Genomic DNA, 20,694 nt, shown 5'->3' on the forward strand with positions numbered 1-20,694 from the left:
TTTGAGTAGTTAGATGTAAAATAGCCTTTTTCCATGGGGATTTGGAGGAAGATATATATATGCGGCAGCCACACGGATATGAGGTAAAAGGGAAGGAGAAACTAGTGTGTAGGTTGAAGAAGAGCTTGTATGGCTTAAAATAGGCTCCAAGGCAGTGGTATCTGCAATTTGACAAGTTTATGTCTAAACAAGGTTATACTATATGTCACTCTGATCATTGTGTCTATCTGTAAAAGCGAAATGATGGCAGCTATATTATATTGTTATTGTATGTAGATGACATGCTTGTTGCAGGGTCTAACATGCAGGAAATAAATGTGCTCAAAAGAAAATTGGAAAATTCATTTGCAATGAAGGATTTGGGAGCTGAAAAACAAATCCTTGGTATGAGAATAACTAGAGAGAGAAAAAATCACAAACTAACATTGTCTCATAATGGGTACATACAAAAGGTGTTGAAAAGATTTAATATGCACAATGCAAAACCAGTTAGTACACCTTTTGCTAGCCATTTTAAACTTAGTAAGGAAATGTGCCCAAAGACCCATGAAGACATGGATTATATGTCTAAAGTTTCATATGCATCAGCAGTTGGAAGCTTAATGTATGCAATGATCTGTACAAGGCCTGATATTGCACATGCAGTGGAAGTTGTAAGCAGTTACATGAACAATCCAGGAAAAGAACATTGGATGGCAGTGAAATGGATTCTCAGATATTTGAAAGGTACCACAAATCAAGAATTATGCTTTGGTGGTTCAAACATTTCTCTACAGGGATATGTTGATGCAGATATGGTAGGTGACAAAGATAATAGGAGGACCACTACAGGATATGTATTTACTGTAGGAGGAATAGCTGTCAGTTGGGTTTCAAAAATCCAAAGTGTTGTTGCACTTTCAACAACAGAAGCATAGTATGTTGCTGCTACAGAGGCTAGTAAAGGAATGATTTGGTTACAAAGGTTTATGGGTGAATTGGGTAAGAAGCATGATATGGGCACGTTATACAGTGATAGCCAAAGTTCCATTCATCTTGCAAAGAACTCACTGGCATTTCATTCTAGGACTAAACACATACAGCTCAAGTACCATTTCATATGATCAGTGTTCGAATATGGAGAGTTGAAGCTGGAAAACATACACACTAGCCAGAATCCTGTAGATATGCTAACAAAATTTGTAACTAGGGAGAAACTGAGAATATGCTCAGTTTCAATTGGTCTTCAAGTATGATGAAGAAGATGAGAAACAGCCAAGTCCAAAGAGGAGTCATTATCAGCAAATGAAGTAGCAGTGGAGTTGTTATAATCAGTCTCCAAGTGGGATATTGTTGGGTGTGGAGCCTGATTATCTTCTGTATTCAAAGGTATCGCCGCATTGGACCCCAGTTCGAAATCAATTGGCAACGCCACCTGGAAAATATTCGTTGTAGGGGGGGTCCTGGGCCATTCATTAGGTGGAGATCTGACGATAGAAGTTACGTCTAATTTAGGGTTTTTTTCCTTAGAAGGCAACCCCTCACTATATATGAGGAAATTGTATTGTGTCTATGTAGATCTGTATTCTAAGTGATAAAGAGAGAGGAGATTGAGAGAGAAGAGAGTGTTACAGCAGATCTATTGTAGGTTGTATCTCTTCATTTTTTTGGATAATAGAAAGGAAGGATTGGCTATTCGGGGTGGACATAGCGCAAACTGGGTGAACCACATATATCTGTGTCTCTCTGGTTTCATGTGTTTTCTATGTTTATATTTATGAAATATTCTATGTGTTCTATTGCTTTGTAATATATAATTTTCTAATAATTTCCTCAATTTTTAGAACAATCTCTAAAATTGGGTCGGCTAGGATGATTTCAATATCCTCAGCTGTAACTCCTTATATTATTGTCATTGTTCTTATGCCCTGGTGAGATTATTGAGGAGTTTGAAATCCAAACGTTCCTTCAATACTCTTCTTTGTTTATTTTACTTAGAGCTTTTTGTTAAATTTCTCCCATTCTTGATCTAGATTAATGACTTTGTTATTTTCTGCATGAAATTGTGTGGTGTTAGTCTCCATGTGTTCATGAGTCGAGGCCCTTTTTGTCGTTTTTTAGCACTTTTCTAGGTGTCCTCCTCAGGAATTTTCTTGGGGTTTTCCTCCATATCTTGAGATTTGTGTTCAGAACGTTATGAAATTTGAACTGATTTCCCTTGAGATTCCCTATAAAAATTATTCTTGGAACCTTCCTCCAAGTTTACGCTGGGAGTGGGTTCTCTTCATTCGCTTGTTTCTTCAATCTGAAATGGACCCAAAGGGACCTTTGTTAGCCTTTCGTTTATGTATATATGGAAGTGTCTGAGGTCTACTGGGCTCAGTTTTATGGAGGCCAAATGTAAGACCTTTGAAAACATTTTAGTTGACTCGAAGAGATCATCAAAATCATCGTTCTCATGAGTAAATTGTTTAATTTTAAGCATAACATTTAAGTTATGGGCAACCTTGTTAGGGTTGTACTGTGTGCCTGTCACAATAGACAGATTCAGGGATGTGATATTTTTTATCTCCTTTGCCGCATGCAGAAAATCATGTAATGCAAAAGCACCACATTGCACTTGGAAGGTGGCCACATAGATTTCTTCATTTCTTTGAGGGTTTTAGTAATACCATCCCCCACCATTTGATAGGCAATTTCTCTTGCCAATAACTTATCAGGAACATATAATGGAAGAACATGAGGAGTTGTGATACTCCCAAAAACTCTGACATAAGTAAATAACTCTTCGCCAAACCATCTTGCCAACTGCAAGATGTCTGTTTTAGATTCCTCTAATAGCATTGGGGCTTTCTTATCAAAAATAGTTTGGTCAATTGGAAACATAATGTGGAAATTCCATGACAAATTTTGTAAAAGTGGGAGTTGAACAATGATTCCCATAAAATCTTATGATAAAAATGGATAGGAGTAGGGTCTTGTAGAGGCCATTTCCAGCCCATGTTTGGAAAATTTGAACATAAACATATAGCGTCCATCACATATGCACTCATATAGAAATGAGGGATAACCAAAGAGGTGATAAATCTATTCAACCTATATTCTTTAATTTTCATAGCCAAATTATTTGATAAAATATTACTCCACTTCATAATGATAGAATTAACAGTCACATCTATTAATGGTACCCATTCAATAGAAAACTTGGTATTGTTTGCCTTTCCAAATAGCCTACACATCATTGCAGCTGCAAGATTATGCGGTGCTGACATAGGTGCAATCGGGTACATACCAGTTTTCTCCCGCTTGAATGTGTTGAAGCCAAATCTCCAATTATACATGTTGTCCATTAGGTCTTCATTTTCTTTTGCAGAGTGATCAATGAAGGCTTTGTTGTATAGGTTATGTGCTTGTAGTAAGATGATACATTCGACGTAGATTATCTAGAGTAAGTGGCCCCATGACTTCGTGCTTGTAATTCCTGAATGTTCTGTCTGAAATGTCCACATTGTCGATGATCCATCTTACCATATCAGTGTATGGCAATATTTTAGGCCTTGAAGCTATTCTATGCAGGAAAGAACATGCTGCTTCAAAATAATAAGCCTCAGATGAGAACTCGACATTTGCTATTGATTTAGTCACCAGGACCCTTGGGTTTTGTTCCTCCCATAGATTGTACATTGCTTCTCATGAGGTAGTTCTACCATCTTTGTTGCATGTAGTATCAAATAATAGTGGAAGCATGTCTAAATCTTCATATGCAGTAGTGGATGCAATCTTCTTTCCTTTCGTAGCCATTTTCCTGAGCATTGTTTTCTTTGGAAATTTCTTGAAATTTTGGCAATGGAAAAAATAGAATAAAACATAGAGCGGTAATGAAAGTGAAAACATGATAACATAGTAAACTCTGACACTATGTAAATATGAAGCTTTTATTTCAAGGCAAGAAAAAAAGATATCAATCTTCCGAGGCGTGAAAAGAGTAAATGCGGTTAAACCTTATTAATTACTCATTAAGGCCTACGTGTGATTTTCTTTATGCCTCATCAAACCATTGCATCACAAGTTGTAAATGATATTTCAAATTGGTGTGTTTTAAGTTTGATATCGATCAAGCGATTGCGATAAATGGCTTTATCGCATATCACCAATCCGTGATGTCGGGTTATGTGGAATAGACCAATTGAAAATCGCTTTTGTATTTTTTGTGATTTACAATGAGCAACGTGCTTTTAAATTTTTTGAGCACTTTTCCCTAAGCAGATGATCATTCCATTGAAATAGGTATTCATGAGAGGTTGGACTTGATTCAAGTTATAGCAATTTTTATTGTTTCGTCGGGCCCGGACCATATCACAATTCGCAGTTTTTATGGTTTGAACATTTGCACCTTTGTGAATGTCGGGATGCAATAAGTACTTTATATTATAAATAATACTCTAAGCCTTAAGGTCTATAAAATAGTTTAATGCTACCTTCAGTCTTCTGAGGGGGTTCTTTTATCGCGTTTCACAAACTCTGACTCATGAATAACCTTTGTTACTTTGGGATCATGCGATTTGTGATAAAGAGAGAATGCTTAGTCATAATGTGACTTAGATTAATATCTTAAGTACATCTAAGGTTTTATTCCGAATGGATTTAAAGGCAAGCTCTTATTTTCTAAGTTTTTTGAAACTTTTTTGAAGGCTCGCCATTTAATAATATAATAATAATTATTATATAATAAATGGGGGTGTTCTTGAATAGTACAACACACTGGTAGAAAAATAGAGTATATATCTCAAGCACACAACCCTAAGTCATGAAACCTTGAAAAGAAATCATAATTGTTGACACACCAAGATGTAAAATATTCAATCCACTAGTAGATAAATAAACTACTCAAAAAGCGATTCTATCAAGAGAGGTGTCGATATGCTTGGTGGGCCGAACCAATCCATCTTGCGTCCTCTGCAAAATAATTAAATAAAAAAGTCAATATGAACATCAGATACACTATAAAATAAGGAAGGAACCTCGCATCATAAATATTAAATTAAAATCAAACTAGTCTATTCCATCACAAAGAAGAAGCTCAGAATCCCATTTCCAAATAGAGATCAATCCCAATGCTCAAATCATTGCTAAAATAAATCCCAACACTTTTTTCAATAGTTTTTCAATGTTGTCCTCTCCTCTGTTTTATATAGATTACATTTAAAAATATAGATCATAGAAAAAATATATTATGAACAGACCAAGTGTAGATCTAAATACTTAACTTGCATTTGAAAGAGTGTAAAAATTCCTGTTCCTTATGATGACTTTCGATTTTCTTCAAATTTAGGTACACTTTTAGAAATCTAGAAATTTGTTTTTTTTGTTAACAAATCTACCTCAAAGAACCTTTTGTATCTTCCAAACCATGGTGAATTTTGTAAAATGACCCATGACTTACTCAATTTTCCATACTAGGAGAAAACCCATGTTCAAGAATTTTTAGATGCGCCTTCATCTACACACAAATCGATGAGAAGGTTGGATATTTGAAAATTTTTGTGAATTTCAAGAAAATGCATTAGTTAGCTTATAGATATCCACACATGAGACTTGGGCTTGTTTGAAATCATGTGGGAGCATGAAAACATCACTAAATACAAAAACCATTTTCCTGATTTTCTCCCAGAAGTATGCTAATATGTTGAACTATAAATGGGTGCAAGAAATGTACTGTTGGTGCAAAATCTTTATGGAAATTGAATTCAACCACATATATCTCCTTGTTTGGTACATATGCAAAATCAAGCCTTTATTAATAACAATTTAATGTAAGTCTTATCAAAACAAAAGGAACATGTTAATTAATAAATATCTTCCTTATCATGCTCCAAGTTTAGGATAATAACCTAACAATTGTGAAAAATCATAGTAATAATGATAGGAATTACATAAAATCACAAGTAATCATAGGAGAAAAAGATTCATTAAATACGAAAATTTTTGGGCCTGACAATGGTCAAGGTTAACATTTGGAGAACCATTTTGAGAAAACTATTGATTTTAGGTATCTTCAAATCATATTTAACATAAAAGCTTGTAAGTGGGACCATGGTTTAAAGTGGAGCTTATTGGACCACTTCAACATGGTGTGTAGTACTCATATATAGATATAATAGGATCCTTTATAGGGGTTAAATGGGGGTCCAATTAGTCCTTATTAGAGTAATAATAACATATGTCATTTAATATAAAGTGGAGGTCCACTACATTATTAAATAAGGTCCATTATGGCAACTAATATTCAATACAGGTAATTGGGCCTCATTAGAGAAACTCCATTAGGTAGATGAGGTTCTCTAGATAATTATAAATACAGATGGATAACCTCTTATGAGAGTTGTGGAATATTATTATAACTGGATCTACTGTTATTATGAGGCATCTCCCTTAAAGAGGAAAGTGAAGAAGAATATATTGCCTTAAAAGAAGGATCCATTATAATTTGTTATAATTCCTTATTGGTTTTGCATATTAATATACTATGGAGAATTTTTATGTTATTCTGTGTACCTTGTATGTGATTTTATTTTTTTAAATAAGACACATACGCTTTGGTATGATAGACATTTCTTGGGCTAGAAAAGTGAAGAATATATGTACACACACACACACACACAGATATATATATATATATATATATATATATATATATATATATATATATATATATATATATATATATATATATATATATATATATATATATATATATATATATATATATATATATATATATATATTTTTAATTCTCTTTAATTACATATGTACATATATAACTAAAAAGAATTCAAAAAAAATAATATGGCGTAAAAATTTAGACTAGTTTCTAAAAGTTTCTAAGAAATTTTGAAGAAACCTATTAGATATTTGAACTCCCCTAAAAATAAAAATTTATTTAAAAAATAAATAAATCAAGCTAGGGTTTACAACTTGTAGATTGCCATACTACTCAAAATCACTTGAAACTAGTATCAATAAATGCATAATGATTGTGAAATTTCATAATTATAGTCATAATAGCCAATAAAGAAGTATATCTATATTTTTAACCAACTCAAGTATCAACATTGAAATCTTAATAGATTTTCTTTAATACCAATGTTCTAATTTTGGGATTTTTAATGGAGGATATCATTTTACTATAAAGGATAATGGTCTTTGTATTGAAAAATTCATAAAGATCAAAATTCCATTATGGAAAAGGAGTTAGAAATTTGTCACCCTATGGTATAATAAATGCTACCATATGGTGGAAATCATTGTAACTTTCTATGATGATAATTTCTAATGAACCATGTAAAAACTTACTTTTATACAAATGATCTCATGCCAAGAGGAGGATGAAGAGGGCATAGAGTGTTAATTTTCATTTGGAAACTCTATATTATTTTTTATGGATGAAATAATAATGAGAAGATCATTGTTTCTATTAAATCTAGTCAAGAGAATAATTTCATCATCTATTTTTCTAAGGTATAATAAGTTACTACAAAGCATAAAAGTTGAAGGTGAGATTATGTAAAATTTTAAATATTTGAATCTTAGTATGGATAAATATATTTTGCATTCTAATTTTCATGCCATAGATATGAATGTTGTGGATATTGTTCTTGGATATACTTAGTATGATGAATATTAATGTACAAAAGAAGTTTATAAATATTTGGTATAAGAAAAAGGAAATAATATTATTAAATAGTAAAGGCCCAAGGGGCTTCATGAAGAAAATCCCATGGATGGAAAGGTCAAAAGGCCACATGACTCAAAGAAACATCATGTTGAAAAATCTATTCAAGAAGAGCTAATAGGTCAAGTTGATGTATATCACCATCCACACCACTCCGACTAAGGCAAGGACATGAACATCAATAAATTTATGGACCATCATGGCACTATAAAGGAAAATAGTTGATAGGCACATGGAAGTATTTAGCTATAGTGCATGATGATATCCTAGTACCGTAAAACGAGACTTCCAATCATAGTTCAAGGTAGAAAGGAAGAAGTTGGAACATATGCTCACATTTCGTTAGGATTGATGGATGCTCATGCTTCCAAGCTATAATATTGTTTGGTTTGTTTAAGGGGAATTAAATATAATAAAGTTATTGGGTAATATGTGGTAGTTAAGGTAATAAAAATGAACAATTATATAGGGAATAATAATAGCTAAGTATTTATGTATTTCCATGTTTCTTATTTTGAAATAAATTAATGTAATAAGGACTACTATAATGCTTCATGTACTAGAATGTTCATAGGAGGTAGATAATATTATAAATAAGAAAAATCAATGTAATGAATTATCATGAATTTGTTGTAATTGTATCACACATTGTTTGAATAGTGCTTTAGTCAACGAATAATATATGGTGTTACACTACCTCAAGGATCTTATATGCTATTATACTATTCATTGTTTCGTATTCATCATTTTATTATTGCTACGTTGTGATCTTTGATTTATTTAAGATATATAGAGAACATAACATATGAAAAGTTCCACAAGGGAATGTCCAAGCTTGAATGCATTTGAAGCCAACAAACTATAAAGTGTATCCTCTATAATTGCTACATGTATCTAAATTTGTTTGAAATTCACTATATGTTGTGATGGGATATTAGTTGCTTCCAAGCATACCATGGAATATAGAGAAAAAATTGCATTATATTCCTTCACCTTCATCTAGCTCCACCTAATCTTGCACTATGTTCCTTTACCTAAAGAACTTCTCAAATGGAGGTTTTTATTACACTTGTGTTGCTATAAGGTTTTTCTTTAATTAGGATTATTCTTTCCTACGAAACTTCATTGTGAAGAAATGATCACAAATCTACCTTGAACCATTTAGAAAACCCTTCAAAGTTACCACTTCCTTCTAAAACATGGTGAAAAGCACCCAATGGAGTTTTAATACTAGATTTCTATAATAGTCCCTCAATCCCATTGCTCAAGTAGAAATTTAGTGAAGAGTATGTTGTGATACCCACCTATCATGGACTTAAACTTCTTTCATGAAATTTTTGTTTTCATCATCTTGGTTTGTGCAACAATACGTTACCTAAACCACATGGACTTAGCTATGATGTGCTTACTAAAAACAATACTGCATCTCATCACTTAACTTTTTCCCATAATTTTTTATTAATTTATAATATTTTAGATATGTAATTAATTTCAAGTCAACCAATTTCATCCAATAGTAAGCACATGTTTGGCCTAAAAGCTCATGGGAACAAAAATTTCTCTCAAAATACATTGCTAAAAGGGAAATACAACTTCTATGTAGTTGTGTCGTTAACCACAAGGTGGTCTTGTAGAGAGTGAAACTTCTACTCAGTGAAATTCAAAGATATCAAAAAAATGTATTCCTTTACACATTTTTTATATGCAACAATTATACACTCTTTGCTTTGAGGCTCCAAAGCCTTCATCTTTTCTACAAGCATGTGGGCCCATGTGTGAGATTTAAAAATCTAGAGATGTGTGACTTCTAATTACATGCTGCTCCATGATTGAAAAGGTAATTTTCTTGTAATATATTTCTGAGGATATATGTTTTTTTCATCTATCAAGCACGATTGATTTATTTAGCCCACAATTTGGAAGGAAGTGGGCTTGCATTCAGCATACAATTGTCCTTGTCTTATAAGGATCTATTCCTTCTTTTAACTACCCATTTCTACTACAAAGTGTAAGGAACTATGTTTTATGACTGTATTCATACTTCATCACAAGGGTGTTGGACATTCTTGTTCACGTATTTCCCCCAAATATTTGTATGGAGGGTCCTAATCATATTTCTATATTGTTTCTTTCAAGTGATTTGAAAATTTTAAGATGATCAAACACTTCAAATTTGAGACTTAGAAAATGCACCCTTGTGTATCTAGTGTAATCTTGTGTGAATGTAAGTACATATCTAGATTTTTTCATGAAAGGATATAGAAATGGACTTATGAGATCACTGTTAACAAACTTCAAGGGAGCAGAGGCTCTCAATGCATATCACTCCCTAACTTTTCTTGCGGATGCTTTCCAAGAGATCATCCTTCATAAATTCCACCATAAAATTCTATGGAATGAAACCCTTTCGCCACCCCCTATTAGGTATTTGTTTCATGTATCTGAACTTTAAATGTCCAAATATTTTGTGCCAAATTATACTTTCATGATTTACATGTAAAGTAGTAAAGTGGAATTTAATTGATGAAAAAACATAGAAAAATGTAGAGATGAGAACTACAATTTTGGAGATTTCCTGTATGGCATATATGGTAATTAAATATGGGGTGAGTTTAAATCTCATTTTGGTTCTATAACCTGTCATTTAGTACAAACAAAGAATATTTATTGAAATATTTGGAATATGTATGACATTATCCAAATATTCCCCTCAAAGATCATGTTCCCTCCCTTCACTAGTTTCCTTTATTGGAGAATGATCTATTTGAGAATAGGACTAGCATATGGTTTTAGAGATGAAAGGGAATATTTTGTGTCTAACATGTGATGTGAATCTCCCAAGTCCACGATCTATGAGCGATGAGAAGAATAAATAACAATAATGTATATGTATTCCCTTTTGTTTCAAGTGTTCTTCCACACTACTTCTTAGCACTATTTGGAATATAATCATCAATATTGTTCTAATTAAGAGTATTTTCCATGAGATCAATTATTTTCTTGGTGCATGATGATTGCAAATGGTAACCATAGTTTCCATAGCTACACCTTGATCTCCGCTTATCGATATTATTTTCCTTCTACTTAATAGGTTCATCTGGAGGTTTGGGATTTCCTCCCTTTCTTGGATCTAGTTTCTTTGTATTTTGTTTGCTTGTGGATTATTAATTGGATTTAAATTCATCCTTGTTTCTTCCATAAATAACAAGTTCATGAGATTTGGAACTTTTCAATGAGCCCATATGTGTGATCTTATCATGTTAATGTATCAACGATTTAAGGAAAACATTAGTGTGGGAATCTTCTAGGCTTGTCCTATTGTAAGGTTCACTGTTTGAAAATAGGAGACAAATATAGCATACTTTAGACCCAATTTTGACAATATGACAAGAACTCATTAAATTTCTTGGTTGGATTTGTTAATTATACATGCTTTCAATTTCAGTAACAATGATTTGTACATTTTGGATGAACCTCAAGAATGTTTTCAAAATTGTTAGGAATGAATTGAGCTCATTTTCAAGGATGTACTCATCCTCCTTCCCAAATATTGATCCATAAATTGTCATGGTTATTCCATTGGAAAGTTCATCCCAACGGATATGATAATATTATATTAAGAATATGAGATTCTACACTACTATAGTTTTATTAAACTTTAAGATCTGTAGATTTAACTATAATAAGTGCATGCAAGTGAATATAAATTATGCAAAAAAGAAGAGAGTGAAAAAATAATCTCACACTCACATCAGACACAAGATATACTCTCTGGGAAACCCTTTCAGGAGAAAACCCAGCTGGAAGGTGAGGTCGCTTTGCTCTCTTTCTCTGTCTAGAAATATGGCGGAAGGTACAAAGAAGTAATGCCTATGGCCTATGGGTTGCTACAGTGCATAAATCCTCTCTGTGTGATCTCCCTCCTATCTATCCTAGCTATATGTTCTCATCTATGGAATAAAATGCTCTCGAAAGAATGGAATTCCTATTCCTCCTAATGGCCTGGTTATAACACTACCTGATAGCCTACTAATGGTTAATTTTGACTACATCAACTCTTAAATAGAGTTAGAATATAGAATCTTCCAAAGCCTTTGACATCATAAAAATGTGGCTAGCCCCTTTTCCATAAATAATGGGGGTTGGCGCGTCATCCTCCCGAACTATAGGTGTGAAACAAGAAGGTCAACTTCTAAGTGGCATAACTTTTGGATACAGACTCTGATTGACACGCTTCTTATGGCATTGGAAAGGTATTTGTGTGTAGAATAACATGAAAAGATGTAGCACTAGAGAAAAAAAAGTTTAACCCAAAAAAACTTCATTCTATGCCCCAAAACACTCATGTAAGGTTTCAAACCCTATTTCGCCAAACTGGGTCCCAGCAATAAAAACGGTCCTGTGAGCTTATTCCTCCACTTTTTCCACTCGAAATGAATCAAGATGGATAAAAAACAATATAAAGGTCCAATTTATATCACACCTCCCCATTTAGGGAGCCTTTTTGTCCTCAAAACCTTTTACTGAATGAGGTGAAAATACTTCATCCACCTTCTCTCTAGTGTACCATTTATCTTTGCCTAGAAGTTTTCCCTTCAACTCAGTTTTCCAAAGTTCATGTTGCCCTTGTCTTGTAGCTTTGGACCTCTTCTGAGAAATTGTATCTTCTGTCAACTTTACCTGAGCCTGTCATCCCAAATCCTCCATAGAAGGTAGGACATGTTCCTCTTCCAAATCTAGCATGGAAGGCTCATAGTTTCAGATTCTCTACATTTACAACTACGTAAATATGGATATACGGTGATAAATGGAATCGATAGGAATTATCATCCAACTTTTCCAGTATCTCAAAGGGATCATATCTGAGAGCCTTGATTTTCTTACCAGACCCCTGCAACCTCTCCTTCTTCAACTGTAACCATACTATGTCTCCCACATTGAATGTTTTCTCTATTCTGTGTTGATCATGCCTAACCTTATACTTCTCCTCTGACTTGTACAATGTGTCTTGTACTTGTAGATGGATATTCCTGATCTTATTTATAAAAATTTAGCCCTAAAAGCATCTCCTGTAATATCTTCCCTCACTCATCCTTGGGGCCTAAACGAAACGTCCAAAGGTGAAGGTGGAAAATATCCAAAACAAGTATAAAATGGACTTTCATGTAGAAGTGTGGAATGTTATGTTATTATAATGTTGTATATATACCAGGTTTTGATCCCAGGTCTTTGGATGCTTTTGGTTGTATCCCCTCAGAAGTTGCACCAAATTCATGTTGACTACTCCTGTCTGCCCATCTATATGTGGATGAATTTCTATAGATCTTCATCTCTTCAACTTTGTGTCCATATTCTCCCACAATGTAGTCCAAAATGCACTAAGAAATATTGTGTCTCTTTTTGAAATGATGCTCCTTGGTATCCCAAAGTGCACCCAAACTTTCTAAAGAACAAATTTGTTGCTTCTTGTCCATTGATGGTATTTTTACAGTGAATCAGAACACACATCTTGCTGAACCTATCAACTACCACAAATAGGTAGTCACATCCCTTCCTGGTTGTCAATAAACCTCCAACAAATTCCATGGAAATGCTTTCCCAAGGAAGAGTAGGTACATGTAAGGGATGATATAGACCCTGTTTCCTATTGCTAGGCTTACTGGTTCATTAAAGCATGCATCCTATTATGAATCTAGCTACCTTCTCTTACATCTTGGGCCAATGCACATACCTCTACAAGTTAGCCACGACCTTCCCTACACCAAAGTGCCCTGCAAACTTGGAGGTGTGAGCCTCTCTAATTAGTTACAAATGCTCATCTTTAGGAACACATAGCTTATCCAGCCTGTAGAGTAACCCATCCTAGAGATGGTAGTCAACGATGTTATCGCCATCATGCACATGACTCTCAATTTTCAACTATTTATACACCTCCTTGAAGTCCTCATCTTATGAATATACCTCTTTGTATTCATCGTGGGTGAATGGCTCCATGTGCATAAAAGTCCCCAAATATTAAATCTTTGATGTGGGTTGCCTTGAAATAATATCAACAACCTTCTTTATGCTTCCCTTCTTATACTCGATCACCAAATGAAACCATTATAAAAACCCCATCCACTTCTAATGCATGGTTTGTTGTAGCTTACTCTGGTCCCGCAAGTACTGTAGTGACTGGTGATCTGTGTGGATTGTTGTCTCCTTTCCTGTTAGATAGTGCTTCCATTTCTTGATAGCTTGCACCATGGCATATAGCTCCTTATTGTAGGTAGGGTAGTTAAGAATTTCCCAATGAAATACTTCAAAATGGTAGCAAATGGGCCTTCCTCCTTGCATCAATACTACTCCCATAGCATACCCAATCACATATGTCTCCACTTCAAAGGGTCGATGCAAGTTTTGTAATGCCAGAATGGGTGTTTGGATGATCATCTTCTTTAACTCTTCGAAAGCCCTTTGATGGCCTTCTACTCACTGGAAAATCTTGCCACTTGTTGATATGGTGTGTAGTGGTGCTGCTATTGCTAAAAATGATGCTATAAATTTCCTCAGGTACTGTGCTTCCCCAATGAAACTCCTGACCTCGAAAACATTAGTAGCACTGACCATTTCATGATAGCCTCCATCTTGGAAAGATCTATCTTCAAATCTCCTCCACTGATCACATACCCCAGCTACACCAAATATTGTTGTGCATAATCACACTTCTTGAGATTTATTAGCAGCTAGTGCTTCTTCAACGTTTCCAACGCATATGTTAAATGTGAAATATGCTCCTCCGAGATAGCACTATATACTAGTATATCATCCAAATAAATGACTACAAATGAATCTATAAAAGGGAACAATTCATCATTCATTAATATGATAAATGTAGTTGGTGCATTACATTGGCCAAATGGCATAACTAACTGCTCATACAAACCTTGCCTAGTTTTGATGGCGGTCTTCAATGTATCTTCTTCTTTGACTCGAACCTGGTGATATCTAGACTTCAAGTCCATCTTAGTGGAATAGTTTTCTCACTACAATTCATCTAGCTGATCGTCTTTCCTGGGCAAGGGGAATCTGTTCTTGAGTGTGATTTTATTCAGCACCCTATAATGTAAACACATCTACCAAGTCCCATGCTTCTTTGGCACAATGATGATAGGTGACCCACATGGTGATGTGCTCGGTCGAATGACACCATGTTCCAGTAGTTGTTGCAATTGTTTCTTCGCCTCGCTTTCTTCTATAATAGATTGCATGTACAACCCAATATTTGGCAATGGGGAGTCTAGCAATAACTTGATCTTGTGCTCCACTTCTCTCTTAGGTGGTAACCCTTTAGGCTCTCCAAACATATCATTGTATGCCTATAACAACTCTTTCAATTATTGTTTTTGTTTCTTAGTACACCCCTCTAGGGATGCCTTACCTCTTCTTAACTCCTCTTCAGACTAACTTTCTCTTAAAAACAATAAAACATACTTCTTATTGGATCTGGTCAATTTCTTTGCTTGGTTGGAACTTACCAGTGAAATTTTCGACTTGCCTTTGTGCGTATTGATGATGAACTATTTTCCATCCTTGATGAGTTGACACTCGTTAGCTCTCTTCAGGAATATTGCATCATGCATGTACATGTATGGACTCCCAAAAATGATTCCGCATACATCAAGGGGAACCACATCCAGATCTACTTCATTATTAAAATCAGCGCTCATAGCAAATATAAGTTTGCACTATTTTGTTACCTTTAGCTCCGCATCTTGATTTACCCATCCCAATGGACATGGATTTGGATGATCACGAACTTCTAGACTCAACTTCTTGACCAACTCTGCTGGAATGAGATTCGCCTACAATCCTGATTCAAGAAAAGCATCAATCTTCAATCTTTGTCTTCTTGCCATGTATCTTTATATGAAAGAGTTTGGTCATTTATTTCTCTTCATATTACTGAAGGCTACTCAGAATCACCTCCTTCTGCATTGATGCACATACGATCTTCCCATCCACGTCTAAGTTGCTTTCAATTTGGTTGCTCGAATCAATGGCCATGAGATTCTTCTTCTTATTATATTTCTTCTTGTTCTATAGGTTTAGCTGTAGATGCAACTTCCATCACTTCTCCTCTGTATGACCATCAATATTGCAGTGGTTGCAGTGGTTGTTAGGATCTTGCACTGGTGTGTTGTGGCTACCGTCTTTTTCTCTTTTCCCCCTTTTTCTTCTTCTTCCCCTCCTTAGAATATTCTTGTTGCTCCTTCTGCTTTGATCCACTTGATTGCACTCCTTTTATGCCTGTGTTCTCCAGGTACTATGCCAGTACACAAGCCTCATCCACTAATTTGGACTTGAACAACATCACTTTCTCACGAAGATGCAGGTGCAGACCCCCCAAATACATGAGGATTACATCTGGATTCTTTTGAGAGATAGCAAACATTATAGCCATCTTTCTAAATTATATGGTCTACTCCAGCATGCTTTGGCTCAACTTTTCCCTGAAGTAATGCCATCGAATTCACTGGTCCTCCACATAGCCAATGGGATAAAATGGTGACTTAATGAGAGTTTCGTAATCCTCCCACTTAGCCACTGGAGGTTCTTCCTCCAGCCTCGAGGTTTCCATGTGGCTCTCCCACCAAGTCAGTGCATGGCCCTCTAATTTTAGTCGCGCAAATGAGATCTTTTCCCCTTCCTCGATTTGATGGACACTGAAATAAAATTCTAGTTGCTGCAATGAGTGGCTTAGATCCAAAGCATTGATCTTGCCATGGTACAACTTGATATTGAATTTTTCTTTCATTTTGAATAGGAATTGATTCACGACACTCAAACTGGGTTGATCTTTACCGGGTTCTTTCTTCAGTTTGTTCTTTGTGTCTTCCCGATCTCTCGATCCCCCTTTTGATTTTTTCTCTACATTTGAACCGACATCTTCTCTAAATATCCCCAGCTTGTTGCTTTGGGCTGCCATGAGGAGGTTTACATTGTGCTTTATATCCACAACTTGTTTTTCGAGTTGTGAAAACCTCACCTTTCCAGGATCATGAGGTTTGTTTATAGATTTGTCACCCATGATTAGGGTTTTATGATTTTCAACCTTATTGATCTATATCCCTACAATCTCCACAAAATACCCAAGTAAACCCTCTCTGATACCAAATGATTCGTAAACTGCCATGGATATTCTACTGGATAGTTCGTCACAACATATTTGATAATATTATATTAAAATATTCATATTCTACACTATTACAGTTTTATTAAACTTTAACATTTGTGGATTTAATTGTAATTAATGCATGCATGCAAATATAAATTATGAAAAAAGGTATAGAATGATAAAATAAGCTCACACACATACAATACACATGATATGATCTATCGGAACCCTTTCGGGAGAAAATGCATTTGGAAGGTGAGGTCGATTCACTCTCTTTCTCTATCTGGAAATATGGCAGTAGGTACAAAGAAGTAATGCCTGTGGCCCGTGGGCTACTATAGTGCACAAGTCCTCTTTGTGTGCTCTACCTCCAATCTATCATATTTATCTTTTCTCAGCTATGGTAAAAAATGCTCTTGAAAGAATGGAATGCCTCTTCCTCCTAGTGGCCCGGTTATAACACAACCTAATAGCCTACTAGTGGTTAATTTTGACTACATCAACTCTTAACGAAAGTTACAATATAGACTCCTCTAGTGTCTTTTACATCACAAAAATGTGGCTAGCCCCTTTTCCATAAGTAATGGGGGTTGATGCGTCATCCTCTCGAACGATAGGTGTAAAAATAGGAAGGTTAACTTTTGAGTGGCATAAATTTTGCATATAGATTCTTATTGACGTGCTTCTTGCACCATTGGAAAGGTCTACATGTGTAGAATAACATGAAAAGGTGTGAAGGTAAAGTGACAAAGTCTTAACCCAAAAGAAATTCGTTTGAGTCCTCAAAGCACTCTGGGAAGGTTTGATACCCCATTTCGCCAAAACTGGACCATGCTACTAAAAATGATCTCGTGAGATGATTCATCCCCTTTTCCAGTGTTCCAACAAGGTTCCGGGACGAGGGGGCGAGGGAGCGAGGGGGCGCGGGAGCAGCCTATGCAAAAGCTCCCTACCATTTTTTAGGAAACGTGGGGGAGCGTCAGGGTGTTAAAAATTTATAAATATAAAATATAATTTATTAATTGAGTCCACTATGACAATTTGCCAATTTGGTTTGAATTGAAAAGCTGCAAAGCATGATCATTGATATGAATATCATTTGACATTTGAATATCATTTGACATGAGGCCTTGACATTGGATTATTTTCAATAAAACCAAAGTTTCAGTTTTTTTGTATTGTGTGGAAATCAACATCTTCATAAGTTTGCAGGTTGTGTAAAAGACTATATAATGGAGTATTGGGATAAGCTCTAAGATAGGCGAGAAACAATGTTTCATATTTAGATGGATAAACTTCATCCAAACCTTTGTGTTATATAATATATTTGAAAGTTGAAACGGTTCATATATTTTAGAGCCGTAATCATGTTTTTATAAAACCTTCTAGCTTAATTGGCATCAGTATGAGCGTTTTCATATACATTATTAGCAATATTTCCCAATCATACCGAAGTTGACTGGGCAGGGTGTAGAAGGGAATTTATGATTTAACCATGGAAAAACATTGTAATTTAACTCTAACTACACCAACAATACACACGCATCACAAAAGCAAACCGATTTCAATTTTCAGGGCTACTTCACAGCAATAAATTTTATATTGATCTTAGTTAGGCAGGCCGTAGATTTTCAACTGATAATATTAATATATGAATAGAGGCTAGCCTATTTGGTTGACAGTGGACACTGCTCTGAGACAGACACTCTGATGATTGCCCAAACTTCATTCACATGCCCAATGATTCGGAAAGGGCTGATGTACTGTGCAATGATAAATCATAAAAACTGCAGAATATATGTAAAATCGAGACAAGGCCGTCATATGAAAACCAGTGTGGCCGTAGACAAGGTCGTCCGGCGTCATATGAAACCCTGCATAATATATTTAAAATTTTTAATTTATAACTGAAACATGGAAACCTGGTTTCTTTCGAGACCATGGTGACTCTACGGGAGAACTGATGGCTGGAAGTTACGATAGCATTGTCGCTTAAAAAAAAGTTAAAACAGCCGTCAAGACACACCAAACAATGCGCACTATTGATCTGTTGGAGACTTATAAGTTATATTGTTATATCACTTATTGAACTGTTAGTTTGTTACTAACCTGTTCAGCTGTAGCAATCCAATCCTCAACACGCAGCGTTGCTCAGGGAGGTGCTGCTTGCACAATGCTCGATGGGAGCCACTGCTTCTAGGACGCTCGACCAGAGAGAGGGAGGAGTTTTGGAATGATGAATCGGAAATCCAGACAGTGAAACAGTGAGTGGAGCGCTCAACAAACTTGCAAAGGCTGTGAGTGTGTTGTTCATGGCTCAGTTCTCGTTTTTATAACATGAAACCGCCATTTTCCAAAACGATAAATGTTAATTAACTCTTAATTAAAGATTAAATTCAGCGTTTAATTAATTTAAATGGTTTTTAGTGTGCCACGTCCCCCCTCGCCCCCTCATGCCCCCCCTCGTCCCCCCTCGCCCCCTCACGTCCCCCCTCGTCCCCCTTTTAGGAAACGGACCCTCAGGGAAAAGAAACACCCCCTTGGCACGTCCCCCTGAGTTTCCTCATTTTTGGGAGTGTGGGGAAACGTCCCCTTCTAGTCCCCAAGTCCCCGGAGCACGAGGGAGCGAGGAAACTAGACCCCTAGGGGGGGGGGGGCAAGTCCCTGTGGAACACTATCTTTTTCCACTCCAAATGCATCGATATGGATGAAAAACGATATAACATTCCAATTCAGATCAAACATAAACTTCAAATTGGTCCAAATTTCATTTGGAGTGATGTATGCTTCCACATGAAATAGAAATCCTAGAGAAATTGACAAGCATAGGAGACATAAGACCTAGTCATGCAGTTGAAATATTTGTAATTTTCAACTATGGAATTTGGTTCAATGTGAGTTAGAATGACTATTAATACAGGCCTGTATATCCAACTTTCATTCAAAATAGTTATATGGAATGAGAATTGTGGAAGGTGGAAACTTCCACTTCATTCCTTCACATACGTACAATGCTCATTTCTTGCACATCGATGGGCTCTAATGCCATGTGAAATTGTAACAATGATTATAGTTGGAAAACAATAAACAAAACTTCAAGTAAGAAAGGTAAAATAGAAAATACTAAATATATTAAACATGACTAAACTATTAAGCCATAGTAGTAAATCTAGAAATGTGAGCATGTACTAAACATAATAATCACACCTATTTATAGTTAATAATCATTGTGAACTAGTTAACTGAAAGCGAAAGTGAATGGTGAATATATAGAGATATATAGAGATAAATAAACCCATGTGTGCTCTTATGGATGGTCATGCATTACTTCACTCCACTAAATTAGAGCACAAATAAGCGTATGTAATATGTCATATAATACTCAAAGTTTATGGAAAACCATTAGTTGGTGTAATGTAATGTGCCTTCCGTTTTTTTAATCTTCGTGCCTGAGTTGTGGGTTATTTGAAAAACCATAAGCGAAATGCGAGGAACGCATGGCCAAAATGGGTGTAGAAAAGATCACAAGAAACGGGGAAAATTGGAATCTGTCATTAAATATAAATTATCACCTCCTTCAATATTCCGAAGTGCAATCCTGGAAACTCGGTGGGGCAGGCAGACAAGTAAGTCAAATGGGTTATAAATTTGTCACAAGGGTCATTGTCGTCGTAGCTTTTAGTTATCTTCAGGGCTCCCGCTGTAGTGGTAACAATCGACAATGGTTAAGCGAAACAGAAAGGACGCCCTTCACTAATTGAATACAGAAGTCATTTTCAAAGCATCCAAGGTTCTTCTTCTCCGAGTAATCACTCGTTACATTTAT

This window comes from Pinus tabuliformis, chromosome 5_2 (assembly GCF_031772625.1).
Source record: "Pinus tabuliformis cultivar Carrire ecotype Pingquan chromosome 5_2, CPIR1, whole genome shotgun sequence".
NCBI classification, from domain to species: Eukaryota; Viridiplantae; Streptophyta; class Pinopsida; order Pinales; family Pinaceae; genus Pinus; species Pinus tabuliformis.